Source organism: Melanerpes formicivorus, unplaced genomic scaffold, assembly GCF_026170545.1.
Source record: "Melanerpes formicivorus ecotype bairdi unplaced genomic scaffold, bMelFor1.0.p_v2 SCAF_400, whole genome shotgun sequence".
Lineage (NCBI taxonomy): Eukaryota > Metazoa > Chordata > Aves > Piciformes > Picidae > Melanerpes > Melanerpes formicivorus.
In genome coordinates this window covers 135,139-146,561 of record NW_027142752.1, presented here as the reverse complement: position 1 = coordinate 146,561, position 11,423 = coordinate 135,139, and the positions used below count along the sequence as shown (strand labels likewise).

General features: G+C 62.5%; 2 long non-coding RNA genes across 4 annotated transcripts; both read right to left on the bottom strand.

The window, feature by feature from the left end:
- Positions 1-332: 332 nt before the first annotated feature.
- Positions 333-2,090, bottom strand: LOC137459714 (uncharacterized). 2 transcript variants are annotated; one of them, XR_010992471.1, is made up of 5 exons: positions 1,686-2,090; positions 1,479-1,609; positions 1,113-1,354; positions 733-1,001; positions 333-452 (listed from the first exon to the last, which is right to left on the bottom strand). It is a non-coding gene; the product is annotated as an uncharacterized lncRNA (long non-coding RNA). The 2 variants fall into 2 exon arrangements; XR_010992470.1 differs by having other exon boundaries at positions 1,479-2,090.
- Positions 2,091-7,263: 5,173 nt separating this feature from the next.
- On the bottom strand, positions 7,264-9,699 carry LOC137459713 (uncharacterized). 2 transcript variants are annotated; one of them, XR_010992468.1, is made up of 3 exons: positions 9,684-9,699; positions 8,822-9,007; positions 7,264-8,167 (listed from the first exon to the last, which is right to left on the bottom strand). It is a non-coding gene; the product is annotated as an uncharacterized lncRNA (long non-coding RNA). The 2 variants fall into 2 exon arrangements; XR_010992469.1 differs by lacking the exon at positions 9,684-9,699 and adding an exon at positions 9,293-9,325.
- Between the last annotated feature and the right edge of the window lie 1,724 nt (positions 9,700-11,423).

Genomic DNA, 11,423 nt, shown 5'->3' with positions numbered 1-11,423 from the left:
GCCGAGCCGCCGCGCCGAGCCGAGCCGAGCCGCCGCGCCGAGCCGAGCCGCCCTTTTAGGGGAAGAAAACCCTCTCGTTTGCCTGAGAGCGCCGAGGCGACTCGCCCCGAGACTATAAATCCAACTACAATCCTCTCCTCTCTATAGAGATATTCAGGAATGGTATTCATTGCGACGGTAAAGAGGCTCTGAAGTTACCCCCCCCACCGGATCTCCTCTCTGAGATGCAAGTGATGCCGGAACGGAAAAGCGATTTGCGCGTAGAGCAAAGCCAATTTTGGCAACGTACCTACCAAAGGGGAATCGATTGAAAGCGGCGGACTTACGCTGAGCGGTCGGGGGGGCGTCTCTTGCCGCCGCGCGTGGGAAGCGCGCCGCCGGCCTCCGCTCGGCAGGTTTTCCGTTCCGAGAAAAACCAACCCGACGCCGAAACCGGTGAGTGTTCAAAAACCCTACAACGCAAAGGAAAATCCGTGAGCTGTTGTGTACTAGAGATACGCACTGTAAGTTTACGTCTTTCAGAACCCCATGCAGCGCATTTCAAAGCCTCTTTTCAGACAAATTAATACCAGACTGCTGCGCCTAGTTAAACAGCAGAGCTATGAAGTTGCAAGAGAGGGGTGTCAGGGTTAGCTGGCCTCTTAGGGATTTTAATCCCCTCCGAGAACGTGCAAGCGTTTCAAATGAGCTGCTACGTAAGAACCCCCGAGAGCGGCAGAGGCTGGCGCTTACCTGGAAGGGAGCCCGAGGAAACCGGGAAGAATCTGAGCGAGGAGCTGAGCCCCGCCAAGCCCCCAACGTGCCGGTTCCTTCCGCCTCGTCTCGGGGAGCCCCGCGCCGGTTCCGTCCGGTTCCGTTCGCCTCGGTTCGCCTCTCCTCGTCTCGGGGGGCCCCGCGGGTGAGCTGCCGCGGGGAGTTTGAGTTGCCGCCGGCTGAGGTGAGGAAAAATCTTTTCCTTTGCTGAAAGCGCTATGCCGACTCACCCTAAAACTGAAACTTTCCTGTTTACATGGATAGTAAAGAATAGGGTCAATTGCTATATGAAAACCTTTGCAGTCTCCCCCATTGGAATGCTTAGTGGAACCCCCTGGTTCCACCCCGAGGGCTCTTACCTGTGGCAGCGATTTGCCTTTCTCCCTTGTGGGACGCCCCCTTAGGGCTTACACGTTACCCCTTTCCCTTGCCAGCAGTCCTTTTCCTGCCTGAAGGCTCTTGTCTCTTCCTGGGGTGATCTGACTGATTTAAAAGAGCTCTGCCTGAGAAGCCTCTAAGGGGGCGCCCGGAGAGGTCCTGCGCCTCGGCGGGCCCCGCGGCCCGACGGAGAGGGGTCCCGCCGCGGTCCTCGGAAACCGATCTGGGGGAAAAGACGAACGCCACGGCTCGGGTAACTGCCGGAGTTCTATAGGGCTCGCTACAGCCCTGGACGGCTGTGGGATCTCTCCTAAAGGTCTCGGAGCCGAGCGGTTTCACAAACTCACCTTACTTCTGTGAAAGAGGAGGTTGGACTATTTCCCAGAAGTCTGCTGCACGTTTTCCTGGTTTCTGCAGATAGTTTTCCTCCTTTTCTTACCAGCGACTTATGTGAAGTCTTAGGGCTTTTAATCCCCTCCTAGAACATTCAGGCGTATCGAACCTTCGGAGCACCTACACGGGAACCGCGGACAGCGACAGAGGCTGGCACTAACCTGGTGCGGAGCTCAGCCGGACGAAGGGAACCCACGGAAGCTAAAGGAAGACGAGCTGAGAGCAGACCTCGGCGGAGCCGGCTGGCGCCTGGGGGAGCCGAGCCCCGGCGCGCCTGGTGAGAGGCAGCCCGGCCGGGCGGAGCCGCCGTCTGTTCGGGGGAAGGAAATCCTCCGGCTTCACAGAGAGCTGAGCCGACTCGCCCTAAGACTGCCAATCTCTCCTGTTCATATAGGTAGTCAGGACTGGCACTAAGTGCCAGGTAACAAGGCTCTGAACTCACCCCCGCTGCGTCTCTTCCGTTACACGCAAAGGCTGCTAGCAGGTAGAAGCCGATTGCAAGCAGAGCAAAGCAGTTTGAAAACAGAACTACGAAATGGGTCTCAAGGAATTAAAGACGGGGAACCCTCCTCAGTGCGTGGGGGAGGGGGGGGAATCCTTTGTTTCTTTTGCCTTTATTCTTTGTCCTGAGGTTTCTTTGGGTTTTGGTCTCTGTAATTTGAATGGAAGTAACCTCTGAGGAGAGCCCAGCGAAGCCTCCCCCCACACACAGGGGTGAGAATCCCCTACCTGGTCAGTGCTGCCCCCGCTCTTAAGGGGCCTGCTGGCATCTAAGGTGGATCTGGTGGTATCAAAGGGGAATTCGGGCACACAGAGAGGGATATGGGGAGGCTCTGGAGGGGCTCCAAAAGGACCTTTCAGTTGGATCCAACTGAGGCCACCGCCACCAAGCCACGCCCCTCAAACTGAGGCCACCGCCAAGCCAGCCCCCCCACCCACCCAAACACATGGGCCGCTGGCAAGACAAGCAACCCCCCCACCCCCCCCCCAGCAACAGAAGCTGCCGCCAAGCCAGCCAAACCCCACACCCCAGCAACAGAAGCTGCTGCCGCCAAGCCGGCCACCCCCCAACCCCCCCAAACCACAGAGGGCGCCGCCACCAAGCCAGCCACCCCCAACCCCCACCCAATAACAGAGGCCACCGCCAAACCAGCCACGCATCCCACCCACCCCAGTCACAACAGAGGCCGCCGCCACCAAGCCAGTCCCCCCCCCCACCCAACACAGGCCACCGCCGCCAAGCCAGCCCCCCCCCAGCAACCACAGAGGCCACCGCCGCCAAGCCAAGCCAGCCCCCCCCCAACGGCCCACCCAGTAACAGAGGCCACCGCCAAAAAGCCAGCCACCCCCCCACACACCCAAAAACATGGGCTGCCGCCAAATCATCCACCACCCCTACCCCCCACCCAACAACAGAGGCCGCTGCCAAGGCAGCCACGCATCCCACCCCCCGCCCAACAGAGGCCGCCGCTGCCAAGCCAGCCAAACCCCCAACCAACAAACGCTGCTGCCGCCAAGGCAGCCAGCCCACCACCCCATAACAGAGGCCGCTGCTGCCAAGCCAGCCACCCCCCCACCCACCCAACACAGGCCGCCGCCAAAAAGCCAGCCACCCCCCCCAACCACATAGGCTGCCGCCACCAAGACAGCCACCCCCCCCACTCCCCCACCCAATAACAGAGGCTGCCGCCAAACCAGCCATGCATCCCACCCCTCCCACCCAATAACAGAGGCCACCACCGCCAAGCCAGCCACCCCCCACTCCCCCATCCAATAACAGGGGCCGCCGCCAAGCCAAGACAGCCCCCCCCCCCCCCCCCCGGCCCACCCAGTAACAGAGGCCGCCGCCAAAAAGCCAGCCAAACCCCCAACCAACAACAGACGCTGCCGCCGCCAAGGCAGTCGGCCCACCACCCCATAACAGAGGCCGTCGCTGCAAAGCCAGCCACCCCCCCACCCACCCAACGCCAACAGAGGCTGCTGCCAAAAAGCCAGCCACCCCCCCCAACCACAGAGGACGCTGCCGCCAAGCCAGCAAATCCCCTCATGCCCCCCAGCAACAGAAGCTGCCGCCAAGCCAGCCAACCCCCCCACCCCAGCAACAGAAGCTGCCGCTGCCAAGCCAGGCACCCCCCAAGCACCCCAAAAAACAGAGGCCGCCGCCACCAAGTCAGCCACAGCCCCCCCACCCAACCACATAGCCCACCGCCGCCAAGACAGACACCCCCCCACTCCCCCACCCAATAACAGGGGCCGCCGCCAAGCCAAGCCAGCCCCCCCCCACGGCCCACCCAGTAACAGAGGCCACTGCCAAAAAGCCAGCCACCCCCCTACCCACCCACAACCAACAGAGGCCGCCGCCAAAAAGCCAGCCACCCCCCCAACCAACCACATAGGCCGCTGCCGCCAAGCCAGCCAACCCCCCCCACCCCAGCAACAGAAGCTGCCGCTGCCACACCAGCCACCCCTCAACCCCCCCAAACCACAGAGGGCGCCGCCACCCACGCTAGCCACCCCCCCAACCCCCACCCAATAACAGAGCCCGCCACCAAACCAGCCACGCATCCCACCCACCCCAGTCACAACAGAGGCCGCCGCCACCAAGCCAGCCACAGCCCCCCCACCCAGCCACATAGGCTGCCGCCAAGACAAGCAACCACCCCATGCCCCCCAGCAACAGAAGCTGCCGTCGCCAAGCTGGCCACCCCCCACCCCCCCCAAGAAACAGAGGCCGGTGACAAGCCAGCCACGCATCCCACCCACCCCAGTCACAACAGAGGCCGCCGCTGCCAAGCCAGCCACCCCCCAGCCCCGCAACAGAAGCTGCTGCCACCAAGCCAGCCATCCCCTAACCCCCCCAAAAAACAGAGGCCGCCACACTAAGCCAGCAAATTGCCCCACACCCCCCAGCAACAGAAGCTGCCGCCGCCAAGCCGGCCACTCACTAACCCCCCCAAAAACCAGAGGGCGCTGCCACCAAGCCTGCCCCCCCCAACCCACACCCAATAACAGAGGCCACCGCCAAACCAGCCACGCATCCCCCCCACCCCAGTCACAACAGAGGCCGCCGCCACCAAGCCAGTCCCCCCCCCCTCCCAACACAGGCCACCGCCGCCAAGCCAGCCCCCCCCCAGCAACCACAGAGGCCACCGCCGCCAAGCCAAGCCAGCCCCCCCCCAACGGCCCACCCAGTAACAGAGGCCACCGCCAAAAAGCCAGCCACCCCCCCACACACCCAAAAACATGGGCTGCCGCCAAATCATCCACCACCCCTACCCCCCACCCAACAACAGAGGCCGCTGCCAAGGCAGCCACGCATCCCACCCCCCGCCCAACAGAGGCCGCCGCTGCCAAGCCAGCCAAACCCCCAACCAACAAACGCTGCTGCCGCCAAGGCAGCCAGCCCACCACCCCATAACAGAGGCCGCTGCTGCCAAGCCAGCCACCCCCCCCACCCACCCAACACAGGCCGCCGCCAAAAAGCCAGCCACCCCCCCCAACCACATAGGCTGCCGCCACCAAGACAGCCACCCCCCCACTCCCCCACCCAATAACAGAGGCTGCCGCCAAACCAGCCATGCATCCCACCCCTCCCACCCAATAACAGAGGCCACCACCGCCAAGCCAGCCACCCCCCACTCCCCCATCCAATAACAGGGGCCGCCGCCAAGCCAAGACAGCCCCCCCCCCCCCCCGGCCCACCCAGTAACAGAGGCCGCCGCCAAAAAGCCAGCCAAACCCCCAACCAACAACAGACGCTGCCGCCGCCAAGGCAGTCGGCCCACCACCCCATAACAGAGGCCGTCGCTGCAAAGCCAGCCACCCCCCCACCCACCCAACGCCAACAGAGGCTGCTGCCAAAAAGCCAGCCACCCCCCCCCAACCACAGAGGACGCTGCCGCCAAGCCAGCAAATCCCCTCATGCCCCCCAGCAACAGAAGCTGCCACCAAGCCAGCCAACCCCCCCACCCCAGCAACAGAAGCTGCCGCTGCCAAGCCAGGCACCCCCCAAGCACCCCAAAAAACAGAGGCCGCCGCCACCAAGTCAGCCACAGCCCCCCCACCCAACCACATAGCCCACCGCCGCCAAGACAGACACCCCCCCACTCCCCCACCCAATAACAGGGGCTGCCGCCAAGCCAAGCCAGCCCCCCCCCACGGCCCACCCAGTAACAGAGGCCACTGCCAAAAAGCCAGCCACCCCCCTACCCACCCACAACCAACAGAGGCCGCCGCCAAAAAGCCAGCCACCCCCCCCAACCACAGAGGACGCTACCCGCCAAGCCAGCAAATCCCCTCATGCCCCCCAGCAACAGAAGCTGCCGCCGCCGCGCCAGCCACCCCCCAACCCCCCCAAACCACAGAGGGCGCCACCACCATGCCAGCCACCCCCCCAACCCCCACCCAATAACAGAGGCCGCCACCAAACCAGCCACGCATTCCACCCACCCCAGTCACAGCAGAGGCCGCCGCCACCAAGCCAGCCACAGCCCCCCCACCCAGCCACATAGGCCACCGCCAAGACAAGCAACCACCCCATGCCCCCCAGCAACAGAAGCTGCCACCAAGCCAGCGACTCATCCCACCCCAGCAACAGAGGCTGCCATCGCCAAGCTGGCCACCCCCCACACCCCCCAAGAAACAGAGGCCGCTGACAAGCCAGCCACACATCCCACCCACCCCAGTCACAACAGAGGCCGCCGCTGCCAAGCCAGCCACCCCCCAGCCCTGCAACAGAAGCTGCCGCCACCAAGCCGGCCACCCCCTAACCCCCCCCAAAAACCAGAGGGCGCTGCCACCAAACCTACCCCCACCCAATAACAGAGGCCACCGCCAAAAAGCCAGCCACACCCCCACACCCAAAAACATGGGCTGCCGCCAAACCAGCCACCACCCCTACCCCCCACACACAACAGAGGCCGCTGCCAAGGCAGCCACACATCCCACCCCCCACCCAACAGAGGCCGCCACTGCCATGCCAGCCAACCCCCCAACCAACAACAGACACTGCCACCGCCAAGCCAGCCACCCCCCCACCCACCACCACCAGAGACCGCCGCCAAAAAGCCAGCCACCCTCCCCAACCAACCACATAAGCCGCTGCCGCCAAGCCAGTCAACCCCCCCACCCCAGCAAGAGAAGCTGCCGCCTCCAAGCCAGGTGCCCCCAAAGCCCCCCAAAAAACAGAGGCCGCCGCCGCACCAGCGAATCCCCCCACACCCCCCAGCAACAGAAGCTGCTGCAGCCAGCCACCCCCCCAACCCCCCCAAAAAACGGAGGGTGACGCCGCCAAGCCAGCGACCCCCCCCAATCCCCACCCAATAACAGAGACCGCCGCCAAACCAGCCACGCATCCCACCCCCCCCAACCAATAACAGAGGCCACCGCCAGGCCAAGCCCCCCCCCCCACACGCCCCACCCAATAACAGAAGCTGCCGCCAAAAAGCCAGCCACCCCCCCACACACACCCAAAAACATGGGCTGCCACCAAACCAGCCAACACCCCCCACCCAACAACAAAAGCTGTGGCCAAGCCAGCCACACATCCTGCCCCCCACCCAACAGAAGCTGCCGCTGCCAAGCCAGCCAACCCCCCGACCAACAACAGACGCTGCTGCCGCTGCCAAGCCAGCCACCCCCCCCGCCCAATAACAGAGGCCGCCGCTGCCAAGCTGGCCAACCCCCCACACACACACCAGAGGCTGCCAGCAAGCCAGCCCCCACTCCCCCCCACCCCAACTAACCCTAACCATCCAACTGAAGTGCCCCCAGGTGACCCTCCATTGGCTCCCACATGTCCCTGAATTCCTCTTTGATAACCCCCACACCCACCATAGATGCCCACAAACCCCCTGAAGTGGGGGGGGGGGCACTGACCGGTCAGGGGGGGCATCTCCTCCGGGTGCGTGGGAAGCGACTCAGCTGGCCTCTCTTCAGAGGCCTTTCCATTCAAATTAAACAACTGAATATAAAACCAGTGGGGTCTCCTTTGTGTGTGTTGTGCGGTTTTAATTTGCGGCTCAGGGCCATTGGAAACCTTTTGGCGTACACGTTACTACTGCTCTGCAACCTCTGGAGGAACAGCATGGCTTTTCCTCCGCTACAATACCTCACGCTAATACTTACGTTTTGTCATGGGTTTCCGTCCCCTCCGGGAACGTTCGGGCAAGCGGTCCGCCGGCAGCGTTTGGGAGAGGCTGCCCACGCCCCTCGCTCGCCCGCTCCTCGGCTGCGTCGTCGCTGCAGCGATTTAAGCCTTACCTGGGAGCTCAGAGCTTGGATGGTGTCGAGGCTGAGAATCTCTCCCCTGCTCCCCCCCTCCTCCCTCCCAACAGAGGGGAGAAAAAAAAAAAGGAAAGGACCAAATCCAGCAAGAAATAATTTGGAGTCAGCTGGGAAGCAGAGAGTTTAGTAGAACACTCGCAAGCCCTCCACCCTGTCTTCAGAATGGGCGTTCACCCGCCACAAGCCACCCTCCGTTCCCCTCCCACTCCCCTGTCACAGCCCTGTCGTCCGCTCTTGGCACGTGGTATTCGACTCCTCGAGGCGAGTCCCTGGTTATCCCAGCTCGTTCTCTCTCAGGGCAGTCTCTCTGGTGCTGGAACTGGGCAGGGATGTGGAGAAGAATCAGGAATCAGTCTGACTTTGAAAGGAAAAGAGAAAAAAAATCAGGAACAGTCCATTGCTGCAGGGACAGCAGGAACAAGTACAGGTGGGATGACCCAGGAGCTCTGTGGGTTGCTGTGCAGTGCGTATGTTGAGTCCTGGACGCCAGGCTGGTGTTAAGCCAGGAGGGAAAGAGGTTAGACTTCTAACTATTCGCACAGTGACTATAATGCATTGATGTGTGTTGCCCCCTCTGAGTTCATCCTCTCTCAGCCGGAGCCACGTTCTGCTGTGGGATATGCTGAATGTCCCCAGTTTCCAACATGCTCCGCTAGGTGTGACCAGGCCTCTTGGCAGAGGCCGCCCCTGGGGTTGGTTTGCCTGGCACTGGCAAGCCCTCCACCCTGTTTTTGCAATGGTCTGTAACCCCCCACAATCGCCCACCCCCACGTGGCATCGCGGTAAGAAAGACAGAGACAGCTGAGGGGCTGCCCTGCTTCTGATAGCCCCGACCCACGGACGCCCTTCTTGGTAGGGTTTGCGCCTTCGGGACGCAGCTGAGTTTTTGCTGCGCCTCTCTGTGAGAGCTGTTGCGCGGCTCTGCGTCTCCGAGCGTGTTCCCCGTTCCCCAGGATTTACTACGCCCCGATCGCCTTGCAGTCAGTGCATTTCTCCCTGGCCATCAACCAACCTCTAATGCCTGTTGCTCTCTAATTAAATCTTTCGATGGTTTCAGCTTTCTGAGCCTGTGTTGGTACGACTCCTGCTCAGGGCACCGCGAGAGAGACAAACCCTCCTTCTGTCCTGTGGTTCTGGGAAGGGTCCTGGCACTCGCAGGCAGGCACCAACGGGGTAGTAACTGTGAAGTGACGTCAGCCTTGCTTGGTCGACCAAGTAGAAAGCAAAGAGTCAATCGGTAAGGAGTGGAGCAAAAAGCAAAGCTTAGCTCTCAGTTACTCATGTTGTAAAGCTGTGAGTAGGTTTCCCTGCACCCTAGAAAAACACTGCACAGGCATCTCATTTTCCTCTGGCATTCATTTAACTCGCAGAGCTGTGGGGGAGTTACTGGGAGACTTGGAAAGGCAGTGGGAGCACTAGGAAGGGAATTTGGAGTTACGGGGAGGAACAAAGACGACAGGTGCCACGCTAGAAGAGCACTTACTGTTACCGGGAGAAGACCCCTCCTGACTCTTCCTGACTGCTGCTCGCCCCGGCCGGCCCGCCCGCCGCGGCCCGCCCGCCGCGGCCCGCCCGCCGCGGCCCGCCCGCCGCGGCCCGCCCGCCGCGGCCCGCCCGCCGCGGCCCGCCCGCCGCGGCCCGCCCGCCGCGGCCCGCCCGCCGCGGCCCGCCCGCCGCGGCCCGCCCGCCGCGGCCCGCCCGCCGCGGCCCGCCCGCCGCGGCCCGCCCGCCGCGGCCCGCCCGCCGCGGCCCGCCGGCCCCGGCTCCCAAACGGTCCCGGCTCGGCTCCGGGAACCTCCCTGCAAGCAAAGCTAGAGCGCGGTCCTGCAGCTGCCAGAGGAAAACCCCGGAGAGCTGTGGAGACAGGCACTCACCTAGCACAGAGCGAGCAGGAACGCGATAGCCCCGGCGGGCCAGTGAGCGCCGTTTTAAAGCCGCCAGCCCCGAGCGCGCGAACAACCATCGCTGCGACGCATGCGCTGAACCCATGGCAACGATCGCGACGCTATCGCCCTGGCGGGACCGGAGCCTCGCTGCGGCGCAGGAGTTGTACCCATGTCAGCGCTCGAGTCAGGCTCTCTCTCCCTTTTCCCTTCTCCCCCTAACAACTTTCCAGCATTTCAAGCGTTCAGCGCGGTTCGCTGCAGCGCTGAGCGCCCTCGGGGCGGCACGCGCCGCGGCACGGCGGCGGTGCCGCCTGTGACGCACGCGGGGGCGGCCCTGAGCGCTGCCGTGGGCGTGGGCAGCAGCTCGGCCCGGCCCCGTTCGGGATGTTTTGGCATTTAAATCGAAACCCTACACCGCGCGCAGGTAAAAGCCTCTGTTTATGATGGGTACGGCCGCAGGCTGTGCTTATAGCTCAAGCCCCTGTGTGACTTCATTACGATTCTCACAGCCTTTAAAACAGAGAGGGGAGACGGGGGCTCGTTTCCAAAGCTTTGTGACACAGCAGTCGCTCCAACTCCTCCCTCTCCAGCTGGAGAGGGTCTGCTCTGCATTGCCTCTCACGGCACTGACGCTGTGAAATATTCCGTGGTCCCCTCTGAGACTTGTCAGCGGTTTAGGGGGGTGCCCCCAGCCCTCACCTGCTCCTCTGCTGCAGCATCCCCCTGCCCCATGTCCGCCCAGAATCCCCCCGCTCCCTTTGATTCTCCCCCCAAAAGGCAGAATGTGAAGCAAACTGCCCGGCCAGCAGCTCGGTCCTTTCCTAGTCAGATGTGTACACATCCCCTCTCCCCCCGAAGGGGAGCTCTGCTGCAGCAATGAAGGGGGTCAGGGAAGGGTCCCCCACAAACAGCTGCAGCTACTCCAGCCCCCGTGCTGCCGGCTGGTGGCTGCCCCACGGTGGGGAATGTGCCAGAGGTCGATGTCTCTCACACCCAGTTTGGGTTGGACCCCTGGGCAGCGATGCTCCGCCCGAGGCCTCCATCGGAGGCCGCAGGCAGGTTCCTCGCTGCTGCCTTTGCGCCTCAGACGCAGCCGCCCTTGGATCCTCCTGAAGCCATGTGGCCTGCTGCGGTGCTCTGGCGCCCCACAGGCTACCCCGAAAGCTACTTCCTAGACTGACATGGAGCAGAAAGAGAGCAGAGTTTTCTCCTGCTAGGCACAGGAGACTCCCGTGTGGGAATGCATGCAGGGACCCCCCTGGTGCAGCAGGAATCACTTACTGGTGCAGCAGGAATCACTTACTGGTGCAGCAGGAATCATTTACTGGTGCAGCAGGAATCATTTACTGGTGCAGCAGGAATCATTTACTGGTGCAGCAGAAATCACTTATTGGTGCAGCAGGAATCACTTATTGGTGCAGCAGGAATCACTTATTGGTGCAGCAGGAATCACTTACTGGTGCAGCAGGAATCACTTACTGGTGCAGCAGGAATCATTTATTGGTGCAGCAGGAATCATTCATTGGTGCAGCAGGAATCACTTACTGGTGCAGCAGGAATCATTTATTGGTGCAGCAGGAATCACTTATTGGTGCAGCAGGAATCATTTATTGGTGCAGCAGGAATCACTTACTGGTGCAGCAGGAATCACTTACTGGTGCAGCAGGAATCACTTACTGGTGCAGCAAGAATTATTTATTGGTGCAGCAGGAATCACTTACTGGTGCA